Source organism: Larimichthys crocea, chromosome VII (genome assembly GCF_000972845.2).
Source record: "Larimichthys crocea isolate SSNF chromosome VII, L_crocea_2.0, whole genome shotgun sequence".
Classification (NCBI taxonomy): Eukaryota; Metazoa; Chordata; class Actinopteri; family Sciaenidae; genus Larimichthys; species Larimichthys crocea.
Window position 1 is genome coordinate 15,780,024 of NC_040017.1, and position 21,245 is coordinate 15,801,268.

General features: G+C 39.8%; 1 protein-coding gene across 2 annotated transcripts in view; it reads right to left on the bottom strand.

The window, feature by feature from the left end:
* The window catches only part of grik4 (glutamate receptor, ionotropic, kainate 4), a 271,652-nt gene extending 250,802 nt beyond the window's left edge, over nucleotides 1-20,850 (bottom strand). The window contains exon 1 of one of the 2 annotated variants that reach the window (XM_027280740.1): nucleotides 20,674-20,850. The gene's annotated coding sequence lies outside the window, so the exon portion shown is untranslated. Of the gene's footprint in view, nucleotides 1-13,370; nucleotides 14,191-20,673 lie in introns of those variants that run through there. The other variant, XM_027280739.1, reaches the window with a different exon arrangement.
* Nucleotides 20,851-21,245: the final 395 nt, after the last annotated feature.

Genomic DNA, 21,245 nt, shown 5'->3' on the forward strand with positions numbered 1-21,245 from the left:
TGTTGATTCAATCAGGCTATTTTAGTGCAAAGTGATTTGAATACTACATATTGTACTATAAATATGCATTGTAACCTCCCAGCTATTGTAACTGAATTTCAGTATTGGTGGATCTGGAGGCAGGTGACGTATATGGCGGCACATTTGACACCAACCAACCTTGCTCGTCGCCTCCTATAAAACCAACTTGTCCTGACTCTGCAGCCTGTGGATGTGCTTCAAGATCCAGCAGACTGGGTTCACAGCACAGAGACGGAGAGTCTAACAGCAGCTGCTCATGGCTAGTTAGCTCAGTTAGCTCTAACTCCCAGCAGCTGTATTTCTGCTACACTGAGTGGTGATCAGTGTTACTGTGTCACACACTATGTAGGCACAAGACCATGTCCCCGATAGCTCCTCCAAGAAAAACAAGAAGAAATTCCAAGAAATTCAGGAGGTATTCCGTCCCACCCCGGCGATTTCCCCTTTTCATCCTCTGAATAGCCTCTTTTAGTTCTATCAGTGAAACATGTCTCTGCAGGTCATCTGTTTCCTCTTGGTTTAAGATTGGAAGATTTGCCTTCCATCTAAAGTTTCTACATCTGTCACTGTCCAGATCCTGAGATGTGTAGAGGTTAGAGTAAAAGTCGCGAAACTCCGTGTTAATAGCTTTTGGCTCTGTTAAAATGTTCTGTGATGATCCAGGGCGGATGGTTGTTATGTTGGCAAATTTCTCACTTTGCTTGAAGCCTGAGCGACAGAAGGTGAATAGGTCTAGGGCCGTGGAAATAGTATGTCCTTCTGGTCTTGTGAATCAAAAATTCGGCCCTTTGTCAGAATTGAGTTCAATTTTTGTCACATCAATGATCCGTTTCCTGGCTTCAGAGAAAGAGAGTTGCTGTTGGTGCTCTAGGGAAGTAGATTTAGATTCAAGATTTATTTTGGCCAGACGAGTCTTACTAAGATGTGAGGCAAAAGCTATCGAGGTGGTTCCTGATACATCCTTTTAGAGTGTACCAGAATATTCGAGGGTGATTAACGGAATCAATATTCTCAGCCACAAATCTGCTCAACTTTCTCCGGAAGTGACAGTTTTCTTCACTCTTGAGCGAAGTTGTGTTAAAATGCCAGCGAGCTGCTCTGGTAAGTGTGTTCAGTAAGGTAAGTTTGACTAAAATAATGTTATGGTCAGATAATGGAGTAGGAGAAAGCACTGCATTATGGATTTCAGAGACTGAAATAGAGGTAAAGATGTAGTCAATGCGAGAGTAGGTTTTGATGATGAGGGGGGAAATGGAGCAAACTCACTGCTGGTGAAACTCTGGCTGGACTATGGAGTCAGCGACAGTAGAACAGGCAAGGTGGGTATCTTCTCAGTGCAGGAACAGGCTGAATGCCATCCAGCCACAGGCAGGCAAGGAACAGGAAAACAGGCAGGCAATACTCGTAGTCAGGGACGGAAGGCTGGTGGATTTACTGGGGTAAAGACGTGTAGCATAGGTTGGAGACAAATTGGGTCGATACCAGGTAAGCTGTCCGGGAATAAGTGCTGGAGAGTCAGGCATGGGAGCAAAGACAATCTGGCAAAGAGTGAGAGTGCTGAAGCTGCATATATACTGGCTTGACTGGAGAGTGCAGGAGAGGGGCAGAGCAGGCTGTGACAAGAAATAAGTCGACATTCTGCATGCACTGTAGACTGTCAGTGACTCAGGCTAACAGGAAGGCTAGGCCACTAAAAGGAAAAAAACAACAAACTACAGAGCGATAGTTATATCAAGTAACATACGTCAGCGTTCATGGACTTACGGATAGTGGTCTGGTTAAGACTGAACAGGTGGGATCTGCCATCAGTCCTGGGCATGTTCATCCAACAAGCTATTGTCCAGTGGTTGGTCCGTGATTTCCATTCGCTCATTTCATATTGGAAATCCTCTGCTTCGGTGCTTGAGTTTCAATGAGCTTGATGAGCTTCAATCTGGCCAGGTAGAGTAGGAAGGCTTGGAGACCTCGCTTCCTCCACGGCCGGGGAGAAAGCCCACCGCCGCATTACCGTGTACCTGCTGAAGTCAGCGGAGAAGCGAATCTCTCTGTCCTGAAGCTTGACAGGTGTTTTCCGCAAAACGTGGAGTATTTGTGTGTAGCGGAGCATTTTGCATATTAGCGCCCGAGGACCGACGCGGTGTGCTCGCATGATTTCCATCCATTGTTCACCAAGGTTAGGGAACCATTTCAGGAAATTTGCAGAGATGAATTGGGAGGCAGTGGGTCCCTCCGCGCCCTTGGAGATTCCCAGTATACGCACGTTGTCCCTCCGGTTTCTGTCCTCCAAGTCTGCCAGCTTAGTCTCATAGTCCACTAGCTTAGCTTTGTTGCTCTTGATTGTATTCTCTGTCTTGTCAACTCTTTTGCGAAGGAAGAAACGAGACAGTTTTTATTTTGTCAAGCCTTCTATTTAATCCTTTGAACTGTGTCATCATAAACTCTCGATGTTTTTTCATGGCCGTCTCTAACATGGCAGTCAGCTTGTTTCCTTGCTCACCTTCGTCTTCGTCAGGCGACTCATGGTTGGGGTCAAGAGGCCTGGCGGACTTTATTGAGTTTGGCATCTCACAGGGTGGATGTCACAGCATGCTCAAACATAAAGGTTATGTTAAGTAAAAGGGTAGTTTTTCACTGAAATGGGGGGAATAGGAGCAGGAGCGTAAGTGCTACGCAGCCATCCTCCCTGCAGGTCATGTGCCTTGTCTTTTTTTTAAAAATACTTTTTGGTAATCAGGCCTGAAAGATCAGTTAAGTTGATTACTTTCTGGTCTTGACCCAAGCTTACCCCAAAACTCTGCCTCATTGGAAATGTGTTTTCTAGCTCAATCTGATTATTATAGCAAGATAGCTAGCCAGTGACAAATAAAGTGACACAGCCATTGTCAAGAATGCAGGCAGTCTTCATACAGACACGACAGAACGAGTGCCAATTGGAGAATCGTGTTTACGGTCATAGTTAGGATATCTTAAGATGAGGGCGAGGTCTGAGATATAGGACACAGCCATAACTTTAGGAATTGTTTCCGTAACAGGAAGATGAAACTTAAAATAGGATAAGCAATGAGGAAATTCGACTAACTCTTTTCAGCAGAGAAAAAACAATCATGTAGTAGAAGTTGTAATTTTGCACAATTTCCTGACCTAACTTAATAATAGTTACAGTCTGACAACACGACAGGGTCTAATTGCATTGTGTTCCTGTATTGACAGACTCGTAAATTAACTTATGTTTTGTGGCTCATCGCCAGAATGACAAAAATTGGTAGGTGTGGACTGGCTGCTATGGCAACAAGTGTTGTACAGTCAGGTTAGTGCCAGATAAAAGCCATGGAAAGTTCTCTCCTGTGGACAGTAAATCACACTACCCTTAGACATTACAAAGTGTGGTCCAAATGCAGTTTCTTGGGAGACTGAATATTAAAAAGAGGTTAATCATGGATGATTATCTTGAAAAAAAAAAGGTAAGATCTGTGCAGTCCACTTGGACATCCTTTATTAGTTTACAACTTCATTGTTATTGGTTTGCAGTGTTGAAAATGTAACCTCCCATGTCCCATAATAATGAGGGCGAGGCTAAAGTGGAGAGACCATTTATCTGTGTCAACATAGTGCAAAGGGAAATTACTGTGTGTATCTCCCCCTTACCATGCTTTAGCTTGAGACTCAGGACATTTCAGAGTTTATTATACAGGCCATCTTTCAAATCCACCCTGATGTACACTGATCTAAAGGACTTTGTGAGTCGTGCGTGAATGAACAGTTGCCAAAAGAAGAAGCTTTAGTTTACTTTGAAAGAAAAACAATCAATATGCTCTCTCATTTGTACACAGCATTGTACACTAAGTGGCAAATGAGGGGGAAACTGAAGAGAGAGTCCATAAAACGAATATTGCTTTTAAACTAAACTCAAGTTCATGTCCATTAGAAAGTGTTTACTGTATGCGTACCATGCACATTAATGGTATGCTTAATATTGCACCTAATTTCACAGCTTACATTGCTTAATACAGGTTTGTATTAGTACATTATTATTATAGCATGTTTCCAATCAAAACATTAACTCATTTATCTTACTTTTAGCTAAGATATTCAACTAATGGTGCTTCCAATAATTACATTTAAAGGTAGCATTTTATTTATCTATAATAGCGTAGTTGTCTATGAATGCTAATCATTAAAAACTCTGCATAAGTTATGTGTTATAATGTAAAAGGTTTTGTTTCTGAAACTGATCAAACAGTGATCCCATGGCAAACTAAAAATTATGACAGCCAGTAGTCGGTTATTTACCAAACCAGCTGCTACCTACCGTTCTGGAAATATTGATCCATCATCTAAAAACATAAAAATGATACAGAGCAGAAATTATACTTGGCCAACTGTGACAAATGCTGACAACGACATACTGAGAGCACATTAACCAAAGAGCCAACATTTTTTAATCTGTAGTTTGGCCAGCTTAAAGACACATTTATTAGATAGCTACAACTGACGCCAACAGTTGTCATTAACTATAGATCATGTAATCAATGGTTGCTGTAGTTTTTCACCTCATTTTACTTAAGACATTTAGAGTTATAGCCTAATTAAAATCCTGGCTCCTTTAAATCTAATATTTTTAATATCATCCCTACGATGAAGTAAAGCTTATACCAACAGACACTGAATCTGTGGCACTACGTTGCAGGCCATGTATCTATGGGGTGTCCATCTAGGTTCTCTCTTTTCTCTTGACCACAGGTAGGTCAGATTCCCTGCAGGTGCTTTATCTATGGCAGCCTGCCTTGCACATATTCTCCCTCTCATTTATCAGTCTAAACCGTTGACAAGTAATGCAGTGCATATGGATCATCTTAGACAGATGAACCACTCCCAAAGGCACACTGTGCACACACGCAGTCATACTGTCATAAGAAAAACGAGGAAAGAAATAATCCTGCATACATACAGTAGGTCAGTGATCCTTAATGACCAGGCCATGACCTGGTACTGTTCTGTGCTATGCTTGCAAACATGTGACCAAAGCAGCAACTTCTGCAAAAATGACAACTCTGTGTCCTGCTCTCATCTTCAAGGATAAGTCCCACAGTCTCTTTCCCTCTGTTAGATTTTCAATCTGCTAACATGTACCTAAAAGAGCATTTGTCTTATGTGTACTCTTAGACTGTCAAATGTCTTGTGCAAATGCCCTCTTAACTACACCAGCATCCTGGTAAATGACACGTTGTTGCCTTGCATTGTCGCGACTTGCTGCATGCATGCTTCAAAAGGTTAAAAGGATGGATATGCAGCAGCTGGTTAACCTTCACAACTTTGGGGACTTGGGCTCCCATGTCCAATCCATCAATTGATCAAGAGTGCAACGAGACCATGAATCTTACTTCACTCTTCTTGTCAGCACATTGCAAATGGCCCTTGCAGACGTAATATCATGTTTGCTCAGCTTGGCACTTATTCGAAACAGAGGCAGAAAACTCTTGGTTCTCCACCTCTGTGACTTCTCTCTCTTTTGAGTGAATTTATAATTTAAGATCTGGTGCTGTATTAATCTTTCATCCATTGGATGGAGCAGACAAACAGGACAATGGAGAGACTCAAGTAGTCACTGGCTCACTATTAATGACCATATAATACAATCCAGTGTTACAGCTTCAGAAACACCTTTGAATATATTCAGTCCAGTTCAACACCGCCACAAACTATAACTATCAATAATCATGGTTAAATTAATAACCTTCTAAAAACTAATTATCACTGAAGAAATAAAATGTATTGCTGAGCTGTTATTGATTGTATTTAATTTTACTTGTATGAATAAAGTAGCCACTGAGTTTATATTTTACATTGCTGTATAAAAGAAGAAATTCGTATGAACGCAGCTTTAACTAAAAATATGGGAGAAAATGAGATCATTACTGGCCGTAGTAATGAGGAATAAGGTCTTGGATGAGAAATCTCAAGTTCTAGGATATTACACTTATCCATAACCACAGGTTCCGCTTTCATTTAAATGTCATCAGTTGTGGTCATAATCGTTTTGTTTTAAAATGCCCCTACAATTAATAACTGCATGTTGTGAGACACATGATTAGAAGTTTCATTGCCCTTTTCCTGCCTTTTTCATTTTGAAAATCAGAGGAACAATGAACAACAGTACATGTTTGCAGAATGTCACCCAGTATGAACTGACTTTGATTAAAAAATACCTCCAAATTGGGCTTTTCTACAGTACTTAGCAAGATTTATCTGCAACTGTGGTTTATTTTTGAAAAACACAGCTAGCATTAGTTTTGTAACTCTATTCATTTGGGGATTTTTTTATTATTTTTTATTTTTTTATCAGACTCCACATGAATCTGTTTGACTGGATGTGAATCAATTTAGACGTCCTGGATTTTATTTTACTAAAATTAAATTAATGTTGACCTATGGGATCTTGAATGACAAAGTAATATCGTCTATTTTATCACAGTCTAAATGCTGGGCACACAAAATGCCACAGGCTGTAAGAAATAACATCTCTAACAATATGCTCCACAGTGAAAAGTGACTCTGAAGGTTAGCTGGAAAAAAAAGTAAGGTAGATGGAAAGATTTGTGCACACACACACACACAATGTAATCTTTCCATGGGTGGGCAGGCTACAGCGCTACAGAAGATAAGTATTACAAAGTAATGGAAGCCTCTAAAGATTAAGTTTGAATGCCTTCAGCTTGGTTAGATGTAGGAATAACTAGACCTTTTGGTCCACTGTGTAATTGTACATTCAGGTTAACTTTGAATGCATGATTTGGATAAACAAAGACAGCTTCCCGTCCTTGTTTAACAGGACAAAAGACAGAGATCAATGACATCATCAATTAGCCACCTCTAACATGGCCTTTTCTCGTGAAACTGGCTCACTCACAGGCAAAGCAAAAAATGTGTATATCAGTTGGAGGCTATAATATTGCACACACACACCTCTTCATCATAACAGCAAAGTTACCTCTGCTGCAGAGGATACGTTTATTACAGATACTAGCAATTAACATAAATACTTGAGAGTTAAAGTAGAACTTAAACATGGAAGTTCATGAATGAAATAAACTCAAGAGAAATGCTTGGGCCAAGAAACACAAGGAATGGACATTAGACCAGTGGCGATGTGCTGTGGTCTGATAAATTCCAATCGGTGCTGTGACTTTGAGATGTTGAGAAGGTGAACAGAGGGTATCTGCATGTGTTGTTCCCTCAGATGGCATGTAACATATCCAGGTTTAGCCCACGACATGTGACAGTGTCATGAAACGTCACCTTATCTGTCTGCCTTCAATTCGCATTTTTCCACACAGATGGTGTATTCACAGAGCGATGCACAAGCATCCAAAGTAGCTTTTAGTTAATCTTGCGTATCCACACCTATCTCCACGCTTCGTTAGAGCTGGAGAAAGTTTAAGTAGGCAGGTTCTTGAAATGCTTCACTGCAGCCCTCAAAGGATAAGCCCTAAACACACAACCTTGAAGATGTCCGGTAATGTATAGTATAAGTGGAAATGAGGAAGGTGGAGAAGCATACCTGAGTGCCATTAGGATGCTGTGTTTGTCATGTGAAGGACATTGTTAGTGTAACCTTGAGCAAACGACTCCACCACCTATATTAGCACAATGAATATGTTAAGCGTGACCTGTGGAAGCAAGGATGAAAACAAGAAGCCGGCTCAGCAGATACACAAAATTGCCTCGGTTAAAAAAAAATAATATAATAATAATCCATGTCTAATGTATGCTGAGTTTTGTCTGTGAGCATTCAGTCATGAGTGTCAGCATGCTGCAGTGACGGCTGGCTAAATTAAGTTAGACAGATGCAGAGCACGACAGCGCTGTTCCTTCCCACTCGAAGGAGAAGAGACTTTGTTAAGGACTAGCGATTGTCACTCTGTCCCTCACTGTGAGGCTGAGAGCAGCCTATAATAATTAACCTTCAGCACAACCAGCCAAGAAAACCCTGAGAGCCGGGTCATGTTTTCACTCATATAGTAATGTAAATTAAAATGAAACGCAATACCATTATTTCTCTGATATTCATCCTGAAGAAACAGCACAAAGCCAATAAGAAACATAATGAAACGTGCCAAACTGACTTTGCCATACTGCCATAATCCATTGTACCTGGATGAAATGACTTGTACTTCTTTTGTACAATTTAGATACTGTACCAGTGAAAAGTTTGGACAGATTTTACAAAAGTAAAATCGAAATAGGTTTGGGTTTTAGATTCCTCAAAGTAGCCACCTTTTGCTTTGATTACAGCTTTGCACATGTTGAGGTAGTCATCTGGAATGTTTTTTTAAATTAAATTAAATTAGGCGTGCCTCGTCAAAAAGTTAATTAGAGAAACAAAAAGAGAGAAACAGCCAATCATTACTTTAGGAGATGAGGATCAGTCAAGAAAATTGAACTTGTCTTCAAGTGCAGTCGCAAAACCCATCAAACACCATGATGAAACTGGCTCCTTTGAGGATTGCCCCAGGAAAGGAAGACCAAGAGTTACCTCTGCTGCAGATAAGTTCATTACAATTACCAGCTTTAGAAATCGGCAATTAACGACACCTTAGATTAGAGCCCACATAAATGCTTCACAGAGTTCAAGTAGCAGACACACCTCAACATCAACTGTTTAGACTGAATGAATCAGAAGAAAGAAACCACTTCTGAGGGAGACCAACAAGAGGAAAATGTATTGGGCCAAAATATTTTAAAGGAATAGACAGACCAGTGACAATCTGTACTTTGGTCTGATAAATTCAAACTTGAGATTTTTGGTTCCAACCCCTATCTTTGCATGTAAGATGCAGAGGATAGTAACTGCATGTGTGGTTCCCACCGTGAAGCATGGAGGAGGTGTAAGGGTGAGGAGGCCAACATGGGTACCATAGCATTCTTTAGCTACATGTCATCCCATCTGGTCTGTGCTTAGGGAGACCATTACTTGTTTTTCAAGTACAATGACACAAAACACACTTCCAGGCTATGTAAGGGCTATACGACCAAGAAAGAAAGTGATGGAGTGCTGCGTCAGATGGAGTGCTGCATCAGGTCTCCACAATCAATAAACCCAGTTGAAATTGTTTGGTATGAATTGGATTGCAACAAGTGCTCAGCATATATGGGAACTCTTTCAAGACTGTTCGAAAAACCATTCCCGATGACTACCCCATGAAGTTGGTCGACAGAATGGCAAAAATGTGAAAAGCTGTCAAAGCAAAATGTGTCTATACTGCAGAATCTGAAACATTTTTAACAAATAGTTTTGTGTTATTTTGTACTTTTGATGGATCTTCAATTGAGAAAGTAATAAAAATAAAGAAAAGTCATTGAATCAGAAGATGTGTCCAAACATTTGAATGATATTTAGTTTAGTCAGGCTGGATGTTTCAATAAAGCAGACAATTCAAGGTGCCAGAGACAACACACACCTTAAAGTTGTTAGCTTTAGTGGCAACAACTTTGTAACATCTAAAAAAGAAGGGGCCGCACACAACAAAACATGCAACCCATTAATAATGAAGTGTTTATTATTTGTTACTTGAGTGATATTTAAACCAGACAACCCTGACCATGTGTTTACTTGTGTACACAGTACCAATTGTTTAAGAGACAATAGCAAGGCTTGAGACAAACAGCGTCCTGGGGATAATAGAAAATGTGTTTGGAACAGACAAACATCTCCTGTGGGACTTCAGGGATTTTATTGTTAGTATTTTCTTATCATTTAAAAAAAAAATACAAATTGAATTAACTGCACATCAACAGTGATTGTATTTTTTCCTAATACAGGGGGTGACTACAACTGAGCGTGTCTTCTGTTGTTGTTACTAATCACTGGCTGTCTCCATAATTGTTGAGGTGACCTGTGAAAAATGTGAATCTGAAATATCCCAGCAGTAGCAGCCATTGTCACGGCCATGCCAGCACTGCTGAGCTATATAAAGAGAGTAAACCGAAACACTCAGACTGAACACCAAAACAAGAGCTCTGAATCTGGCCCAGTGTGGATGACTTGCTAGGCTGCAAGCAGGTTCTTGTATTCACACTTCTTTTTGCCACTAGTAATTAACATTATTTGTTAGTAGTGGTAGAAGGTATTTCAATTACCATAATCAAACATTCATGATTATAAAACTGTGTACTATCTGAATTTAGGGATCAGTACTGGAGCTAATTGAGACTAATTTTGTTACTCTAGAGGTTGTCAAATAACAGCCTGAGGGCCAAATCTGGCTCCTGACCTTGCTATAAATATCACAGGGATGAAACATCTAAGCTGGGTAAATGTGCAGTCAATACCCAAGTGAATTAAATGTATTCAAATAAAGAAAATAATTAAAAACAAAAAGATCTGTATCCCTGCTGCATCAGAAAACCAGCAAAGGCCTCCAATCTGCTGAAAAACTAACTGGCTTTTGGTTAAAACCTAATTGCCAATTACTGCTCCAGGTATGCCATCTGTCAGCAATGCCCCATTGTACTCTGTTAAAACAGTGGAAATGTTTCATAACACACAGCGTTGCAAACGAGTGAACTCTGACAAATAAACAGCATTCAGTGAGTGAAGTGAACAGCATCATTCCACCCATTTCAGAAATGGAGTCATGAAAACAGGCACAAAAAATTAGATGTGCACCAAATGACATTGGGTAATCTACCAGCATTTGCACCTCCACCAAGTGCAGCACAAAAACAGAGTCATAAAGCCTTACTAGTGCCACTAAAAATAGAAATTGGGTATTTGGCGTGAAAATGCAGAAGAATCCCCATGGCCTGAACATCTGTCACAAAGACTTTACCTGCAGGCCACTCCTGTTCACTAAACCCCCTTCTCGGATGAGTCTCTGGTCTGGGACTTTGACTAGCCCCATTTGTGCTGTTGTTCCACTATTTTACAGTTCTCCATTAAAAACAAGTGAAATATTTTCTAACATCCATCGGATGTTGATGACTAAAATTAGTTTAAAGATAACTGTAGACGAGTGTCTGTGTCACTTTATACAGCTCAAAATCACAGTCAAAAGAAAGCAATAGTACATGGTGTTTTTAGCTCCATTTGGGGCTGGGCAATAACTCAAGATCATTGTTTATTTATATTCAGTTGTATTGCCTTATAATAGTACAATCTAATGGGGTCGTTTCCTTACAACTGGAAGGAAATAAAGAAAGCAAGTCTTAAAACGTCTTTAAAACACTGGTAACGGTGCACTTGCAAAAGAAGTGTGTCCTGTTAATGTTTACTTACCTTTGAGGGAAATATCTGAGTAGCTTGTGTCAACATTATTATTCAACGGGTAACATTAACTGTTAAATTTAGCCCGTATAACTAATAAATATGGGTATGCTGGATCTGACAATATCTTCAATAGTGTTGTCAAATCTTTGATCTTTTTAATTTTTATTATTTGTCTTGTGACTTATCTTTGAGATAAGATAAAAGATGCTTGGCTTTATGCAGCACTTTGTGAAAACAGTTACAAAGTGCTTTTTATGGTTGAAACAAAAATCGTTCATTACTCATATACCCATAAGTGCATAATATGAGGCTACTAACGGACACTTGCCATTGCGTTACCGTTAACTGTTGGTAGCAAGCTGCAGCTTTAGGTTGAAGGTTACTAAGTGAAATACAGATTAGTAGGTAGAAACATGAAACTTATCACTATATGAAGCTTCATATCCTTCAGTGCAATCAAGAAACTAAATTTAATAAACCTGGACCACCTTTCAGTCGTTTGAGACGTTGTCTTCTGTGAATTGTGTAAATTACTGTCTAATAAGACTGAATTATTCTAAATTTAATCATCTAATGACAAATCCCCACATTCTGGTTCTCAACCCACTGTTTTGGAACAAAACCTCTGAAAACACTGATATGCACCCAAATCATAATTGAATATAGTGAATCCAAGATTATCGCGTTCCAATTACTGAGCTATCAAACTTTAAGTGTTCCTTTGAGGTATCAGCTGTAGCACTTGGCATCACATCGTGCATGAACTTGAACTGCCGAGCTGCAGATAAACTTCTGAACATGAAATTGATTCTGTAGAGCAAATATCTGACTTATAACAAGACAGCCAGCAAAGCAGTTTGTGTTTATAGATTCAGCATTTATTCATTTTGGGATCAACACAAAGTACTCCAGCTTGCAGAAATGCTAGCATCAGCTGGCACACAAGTGTAGCACCTAACAGGTGGTTACCATGCGGTTGCCAATAAAGTTCTAAATAAGTATTTTGTTTATACCCTTTTTTCCCCCAGCAAAGCATTTTTATTAAAAACACAAGAAAAGATAACTGATCAAATATTGCTGTGTGGAAATAACCTTTAACCAGGGCTGTGGAGGCAGCAAGGACCCATATAAAACCAATAGCTTTTTTATATGTGACACAGAATGCATTTGAGTATTATATTCCGCTGATTTATAGCAGGCTATTTGTCACATAAACGAGCATAATCAAACTGATTGATATGCAGATTAACTCTTTAATGCGCATAAGCATTTGGTGAAAAATGCATCTGCTGTTTTTATTTGTGGCCATGACCATTTACTGCCTGAGGTCAAATCACTTCACAGCACATTAATCCTTAGAGACATTAAAAACAGAAATGCTTTTCGTCTGTAATGCTATAAATAACAAGCAAGCAAAAACCTGTGGATGCCAAGAGTGTGCAGAAACAGGCGCTAAAGTGAACCACAAGGTGGTGCCAAAACACCTCAATCTGTTTCCAACCATCACGTTCAGTGATTCCCATTTTGCTGCCTTTTAATAAAGAAAAATCTAAATGAGTACAAGCCCCATGTCAAACCCTGGAATTAATGAAACACCAACACTTATCCGCAACCATAATGAATCATTCCCATGATGAATTGACGCTTGTGCATCACTCCACTTAAAGTCCACCATCCGTCACGACCACAAACGTCCTCAGCCTCTGCCTCCTACCAATTACTAATTTGTGAGGCTTTTATTAAAGACTCTGATCCGAGGTCTCAGATCACAGCTGCACATGGGTGGTGGTGGGGCAGTTTCCATTCTGCCCAACATGCAACAATTAGGACACAACAAGAGTTTACCAACGCAACTGGCAACATAAAAACCAAAGAGAAGAGAAGAGCTGACTGATCTGGAGTCAGAATCAGTTAAAACATCATTTCATTAGAGAGCATATGACGAATGATCAGTGTCTCAACTTCAAGCCCAAAGCTTAATATTAGAAAAAAAGGAGGTTTAGTGGCTCAGCTTTTAAGACGCTTTAAGCATCCTCACAGTTTTTAATGCTCATTTTGACTTTAAAAAACTTCACTGTCTTACCTGCTGATCTGTGTGCTCCTTCTTGTCCAGATTTTAAATAAATATTCTCAGTTAGTTTGCTTCAGGTTTTGTTGTGTGCGTGCTGCAGAAACACGTCGTGTTTTTTTTTTTTTTTTTTTTTTTTGCAAGAAAAGCAATGCAACTCAATTCTCCCTCCTCCTGTATAGTTCTCTGGATCTTGTTCCGCGCCTCCCTCCACCAACGAGACTCACTGGGTGAGATAAAAATGCGTTACCGATAAGATCAACAGCAGTCCAGTTTCAATCTGATCATTAGATGTCCAAATCGTTTCCCGTTTTATGGGGCATTAGTGCGCCCGGGGAATAAAAACCATCCACGTCCCCATATAGTTTGAGGAAAAATATCCCTCCTCACTTTATGCCCTCCGAAGCAAAGCAGTCCTTTTCTGTCACATCGGCGGAGAGTTTTATTCCTCCTCTTTAGTCTTCACTAAATCTGATAGGCCTGTACTGAACTGTAAGGTCTATCTATTAGGCTTATTCTAACGATGCCGGTGATGCTGCGTATCCTGCATCCCACTTACCAGTGAGGGGAGAGCGCAAAGAAAGAAGCAGAACAAGAAGAAGAAGAAAAGCCAGGCAGTGATATCGCTTTGTGCTGTGTGCTCCTTCAAAAAACAAAAAACTGGAAGAGAAAAAAACAAGAAATTGAAAAAAAAAGACAGACAGATCTGTGGAACACCTGTGCAAAAACACCCTCCTTTACATCCTGCTGTACAGTCGGGCTGTATCCACTGCGGTCCGGTGGAAAGATGCAGACCAGATTGAGGTGCAGCCGAAGTCTCGTCCCTTTCTCTTGCGCGCACACACACACAGTGAGAGGCTTTTTCTTTTTCTTTTTTTTTTGGGTGCCTTCCTCACACCACAGCTGACCAGACGTGAAAAAAGGAAGACACCCCGGACTCCTGATTCATTTAATGAAGCGTTGAAAAGTCAGAGCTGCGACTGAAAAAACGCATCTGAATGAAAACGAGCATGTTAACTGGATGAAGTCCATATTTTTAAATGTGCCATGAAGCAATCAACAAAATAAAAAAATAGAAGAATGTGCATGCAGGACTTTGATGCGACTTGCTATGAATATATAAATATATAAATTGCACTCCAGGGCATATAATGTAAACATATCCTTTATGATCTTTAACCCAGTCGACTGGGAATGCAGCAGCTGCAGCATTTGGAGGGCACAGACAGAGCAGCAACAAGGTGTTCTCCCTCCTGAACAGGTGAAAAGTACAATACAAGCCCTACAGAAGAGTCCCCACTGACCTTATTATCGCCAATCAGCAAACAGTCTACAGCCTGAGCTTGAACTTGTACATCTGTCAAGAAGTGGGGGGATTTAATAGGTGAACAATAAGGTCATACTGCTTGCCCTTTGACTGATTGCTGGTTATGGCATTTCCTGCACTCATCATGAACCAGAGTGGTCACCAGTGAGAGGAATGGTGAGCATCGGCTGTAACACACAGATGAATTACAAGCTGTGTAGCAGTGGACTTGAATGTCTGTTTAAACACCAAGAGATAGGAATGAAGGTGAAGGTTGATGCAGCTGCTCTTGAGAGCCGTGAGAGGACATCTAAGAATAATATCGCCATTTTCACCCCACGCCACCCTCAGTGCCACCCACCAATCATCCCATACATGTCATCACAGTGGAGGGGCTGCAGAGATAGGCTACACACTGAAGAGCAGCCCATCTACACACCAACCAGACTGCTCAAAAAGAGAAGTGCCTTGAGAATCGAGGAATCGTGTCACGTACAAACAGATGGCAGGAGAAATAAGTTGAAGGATGCTTTTCCCATGATACCGGAGTGGGGCTGTTTTGTTGTTTTGCTCTTGGATCACAACTACAAGGTTCTTTGGAAATCAACCTGCAAGCGGGTACCCACAGGCAGCGTTAGATATAGCCCCAGGAACAATAGTGAATGAATTATACTGTAATATTTGCAAACGTGGTGGCAGTATTGCCAGATCTTGAAGTGCATCATCTCTAATGCAAGATGCATATCATACCATCAGCAATTTGTTGAGCAATTCACAATCCATTATTGATATAGAAAAAAAAAAAGAAGAAGAAAAAATCAGCATGTTTCGAGTGGGGCTCAATGAAGCGGCGCCATCATCAACATTCCATTATGACCCGAAAATGAAATGTATTGGGATATTTGTATCTTGTAATGCAGGCCGAGAGCGGATATTAATTTTTCATAAGCCCCCGGGACAAACAAAGCTATGCAAAATATCTATTTGGACATTTCCAATTTCAAAACTTATTGGCTAAATAACTTATAACCTTGCATCAGGGGTTCGTCCCTGCTGACACAATCACACACATAACAGGCTGATCTGTCAAAGACATGCTGTCACTTAGTAACAAGGAGGATGACTCATTACGTGCCTCATTATGTTATGTGACGCAAAAGTGAAACGGAAGCAACGTCCTCCCCAGCTTTGAAACACCTTCTTTGGACCCCAGCATGTGGTCAAACACACCTTTAATACCTGTGGTGACAAATTCTAACAAAAACCACACAAGATAAGACCGAAATAAAAACAGCAATCTGGGATGAGAGACAGTTAAGAGACCCTCGCCAGCTCTCCCAAAAACTACCCATCCTTCAGCAGAAACAAATTACATAAACCTTCCTGTTTTCTGACACCCAATCTCATAATCATTGCCATACAGTGGAATTAACAAACATGAACTGACAATAGAGGTGATGAAATGCATGTGAACTGAAGAATGAAGTGATTGGATACATTTAAAGCAGATTTGATTGGAGCAGTTGAAAACACAGTCATGATTCATTATTTTCCTCGTCGTACATTCATCATTTAAGGAATTGGCCTCAGTAGTTGGAGTAATAAACAATCTAAGAAAAAAAGTGATGGTGACGCTTATGAGTTAATAATTAAAGTGATTCAGTCTGAATGACAAACAGTGACTGATTGTTTGACATTTGTTTTAAAAAAACTGTGTTGCTCTAAAAATCAATTGACATTTATTGTTCACAGCAGGCGATTTGTGTTACTTCCAGGCCAAAATGTCAATTAAAAAATTGTGCCTACTTCAATGGCAAATGGCAGCTAGCTTGTAAAACAGTGGCACGAGACAGTGAATATGATGAATTTACTGTTTTGTGTGTGTTGAGTAAAAGTTCATTCCTAATGGCTACGAGTTAAGTTGGAGTCAAGTATAGAGGCTGTATCACGTGTAGCTCTGGTTGCGTCTGTGTTTTCCTGGCGGTTGGTTTGTAAAACAAACAGCCAGCGGCCGTGCTGATACAGCGGATTGCGAGCTGTAGTTTACCCAGTAAACACACCGACCTCTCCGGCTGGCCCTCCTGCATGCTGCTGTAAGCATTCTCATCACTTCCATTTCTTTTCAATTATTTTTTTTGTTACTCCCACCCTTGAGGCAACTTTCCTTAAAATGACGAAAGGCAATTTTGGTGTTGTGAATGATGAATGCGAGACAGGGGAGACAAGTTATGAAACATGGCTCGTGATGGTTTTAATTTAAAATCAGCCGTAAACTGATCAAATCTCTACATAATCGATCATTTCTCAATAAACATCACCATCATTTTCATCACCTCCATCTTTAATCAGTTAATTTGTCACCATGATATAGTGCAAATAATGACACGAGTAATAATGTAACTATCGCCATGTTGTTGGTGAGCTAATGCAAAGAGCAAAAGGTGGTTTCCCATTGGCAGCACACCACCACTATAGCAGTAAAATTAATGTCCATGGGCAAGCAATTAAACATGATCTGACATACAAACCCTCGATGGAATAATAAATTAGTCTTATGTGGCTCTGTCCGATTGAGAGTCAGGACCGTGTACAACCATTGGGTTATTTTTCAGCATACACACACAGAACTGAAGGTTAGAGGACCGTGAAGAGGAACAAGAAACACTTACCACTTACTTTAGGTGTTTTACTCACAAAGTTGGATTTTGTGTTTGGTCTGTCAGTTATACATTATTGAACACAGGCTAGGTTTTTTTTAATACACATCTACCGGGTCCTGAGAAAACCTGATCCTATGATCTTTAATAACTGGAGGCCCATTCCAAAGCTCCTCATATAATCAAAAGCTTTTTTCAAAAGTAGCTGAAAATAAGCAGGTGAACATTTTGAACTGTAACATTTGAGCAAATGTCAGTCAGACTTAAACAACCCAATGCTGTCAGGTCTGGTCCTGCTTCATTTCAGACCTTTGGACTTCTTATGAAGCCACTTCTGTCTTATGCATCGTCTCAATTTGCATCCATACTTACACTTGGTACATAAGTGCATTCACACTTTCGATTATGGCAAAACGCAGTGTACTGTAAGTTCCTGAATAGTGCTCTCATAATGTTAAAATAGTTGGCTGTGGAAGGCTGGACATTTCTTGCCCTATTTTGGTTGGTTGCTATTTTGCCTACATAGCGGAGAGGGGACCATGCGTTGTGAAAATGGTGGCTGAGGAAGCTGCTGCTGAACCGTTTGCAATGAAATCCCCCAATATATAAATGTAACTTACGTACATATGTTACGTATTTATACTTTGGCAGTCAAATGTTGGCATTAATGCTTACCCTGGTTGCAATTTGATAAAGACAAAGAAAAAGCGGTAAAATGTTGCAATCATCATTTCCACAACGGCCATACTTGAATTGAGACAACACTAACCTGCTGAATTTAGAGCACTAAGCACTAAGCCAGGAAATACATAGATAGAAAAGTAATAACGGAAGTATTCGAACTGAGACACAGCTTTAGTCTTAGTCAAAACACTTTTTAAATCAAATGTATTAGTGATATGTCAGTTTCCAAATCCAGTGCTCATGAAGTGCCTATGAAACTGTAGCTTATATTTAAATAGTGATGAAGTAAGAATGTTTGAGAGGTGCATTATTGATTCTGTACATAATTAAAAGGCTTAATGTAATAAGCTTGCCAATATATACAGTACCTTGAACTGTAGCAACCTTGAGTGCAGCATTGATAACCTTCCCACCATTGTATGATGCACATGTGTGATGATGTGTTTGAAGTATGCGTCTCCTGATGTGAAAGATATCGTTAATGGGGCATGGAAAAAAAACTGTGGCTGAAAATCTGACTTGTGGAACTGGCACATTGACAGCTGCATAGCACTTGCTGGAGCACGGTACAGCACAGTGTACACTTTACTGAGTGCCATCTAGTACCGATTTACAGCAGAACTGTGTAACAAGTCAAGCAAGCAAGATGGGAAATCACCCACATAAAAATAGACATGTTCATAAATATGTTGCATTCAAGCAATGTCATCTCAGAGTGTCTCTCAGCCATCTGCCATTAATAAACGTGATTTATGTTCGGATGACCACATTTGACTTTAAACACACCATATTCGAGAGAGAGCCAATTTGTAATTAGGCAACACACTGACACTGCAATAGGCATTATTGACAAAGTCTTAAATCCCCAATGAGCTACAGCGATGTGTGGGTGGGAATGGATGTGAATAAGGCTGCTGATGCTGAAATGGCAGGACAAGGGTACAGTCACCTCACTATGATGCGAACAAGACTGCGTGGTGCAACTCACAGTAGATGACACATTTATGCTGATGTCAGAGAGTGGGTGCATCCCTACTGGCTTATTGATTGAAGGAAGCTGGCAAGGTGTGCTAACAGGGAATAAAATTCACTGACAAATCCAAACATGGATCGTCAGCAATTTCCCCTCTTAGTATTCAAAGCATTATTCTATCGACACCTGTTCTGGCATGGAAGCCCTTATTCCTTTGTCAGCCTGAGAGGTTGAAAAGAAAAAAAAAAACATTCATCACCATAAATCTGGTCTCCAACAGACCTTTTTCACAACAGCCATTTTGACATGAAGTAGTCGGCAAAACACAGGCGTTAGCAATGATACTAATTAAGGTTTTATTCAGGTCAAATAGAGTCGGGCTGGAACAGAACCTTAATTAGTATCAATGGAAATACCTGCGTTACCATGACAAGCAAATAGTAGGGCCTGCTATGGCTGCTCTGAAAAAGATTAGAGAAAGATTCTTATTATAAGTGATGAGGTCTGTCTTTTATCCTCAGTGTCCTCTGACAAGATGCACTACAACTGAACCCTGATCTGTCATCTGATCTGTGCTGTACATTGCTGCTACATTAACGTTTGATCAAAGACCAGGAGAATATAACAAATGAGTATGTTCATAGGGTTGCAAAGAGGTGGAAAATGTCCAGTAAATTTCCATGGGAGGTTACACTGGGGAATTTTGGAAGTATTCCAAATTGGAAACTGTACAACATAAATTATGGAAATTTATGGGAATTAACTGGAAATTGATATAGCTATTGCTATAGTTTATTTAGCTTCTAACTTATCAGCTCGCTCTATACCGTATGAATACATTTTCATGTGCCATTTGCAAGTTAAACAATATTACCATACATCAAATATATTACCCCATAATATCATCAAAACTTACTTCACTTTATGTGGTCCACAGGCTCAAATGTGTGGATTGTCTTGTGCTCTGGGTGGTCCAGGGTTCTAGAAATCATCTATGCATGTGACACATGTGTGCATGTGGCCTCAATAGTCCAGCAGTGTGCTATGTGCATGTGCATATGATTGAGGAAAAGCAGATATTCAAGTGTACTTGCTGATTGTTTTAGTTTATGAGATTTAATAGATTATGTTAAAATGTATTTTCCAACTATATTTAAGTTCCATGTTAAAGGCCATATTCCTGGTTTATTCCTGTTCATTCCTATAAATTCCTGCTAATTCCCATGGAAAGTTTCCAACTTTGAAACTTTGCAACCCTAATACTGACCCATTCAAATCTCTTGCAGCTGGTATATAATCCACGAGAAGTAGCTGACCAGTCTTTCTCATGAACCTAAATGTGAATACACATGAACATACCTTTCTGCAAAAAATTAAGACAAGTTACTTTACATATAAAACACACACACACACACCTCTCTGTGCACCAGTCATGATTTTGAAATATTAAAAAAAAAAAATCAATCAATATGTGATGACAGACAGGTTGTTTGTTCATGGTGCCTGGCCATAGTAAATCATATATGATCAAACCACACTTACGCAATCATGGGGAGTTTTTGAAGAGCAGACTCATAAATAATAACTAACAAACTTTAATTCTGTCTGTTGCACATTTAAGAATGAATATTTAATGTTACAGAGAAAGATTTCAGACTTGAAACCACTGGGGCTCAGGAAATACAGGATTGGACTTACATGCAGATACAGCAGGCGGCAGGATGGGATATCTGTAGAGTTAGGCAGGCAGGTTCAGGAACAGGTCAACAAAACTTGAAAGCAAAACCAAAAGACAAGGCAGGAACATAACTAAGACAGACTAACACTGAGACAAAATATACTAGTGAGGGCACAGGAGACACAGGAAAAGGTGAAACTAATCAGCCAATCAAAACTGGCAGGAAACACAAAGGCAGGAAGTGAAGTTACAGACACAAGGAGAAGGGAGAATTGCAAAATAAAACATAAAACACTCCACATGGACTGTAAACCATAACAGAGAGCATGTTTTCAGAGGATTTAATGCACTGTAGAAGTCTTTACTTCTATTTTGACTTCTATACTTCTATACTTCTATTTTTAAAGGGCGCCCTGGCCAAGACAGGCAGCAGCACAAACTAAGAACAAGTCAAATAAAAGACACACATCCCAATGATTTAGTCTCTAGGTCTTTCAGTGTGGATTCAAAAACATTCAAAGAAATCAGATCTTTGAGTTTATCCAAACGCCCTCTTCCAAAGTTCAGTACAGTACAAGCATTTTGGTACAGG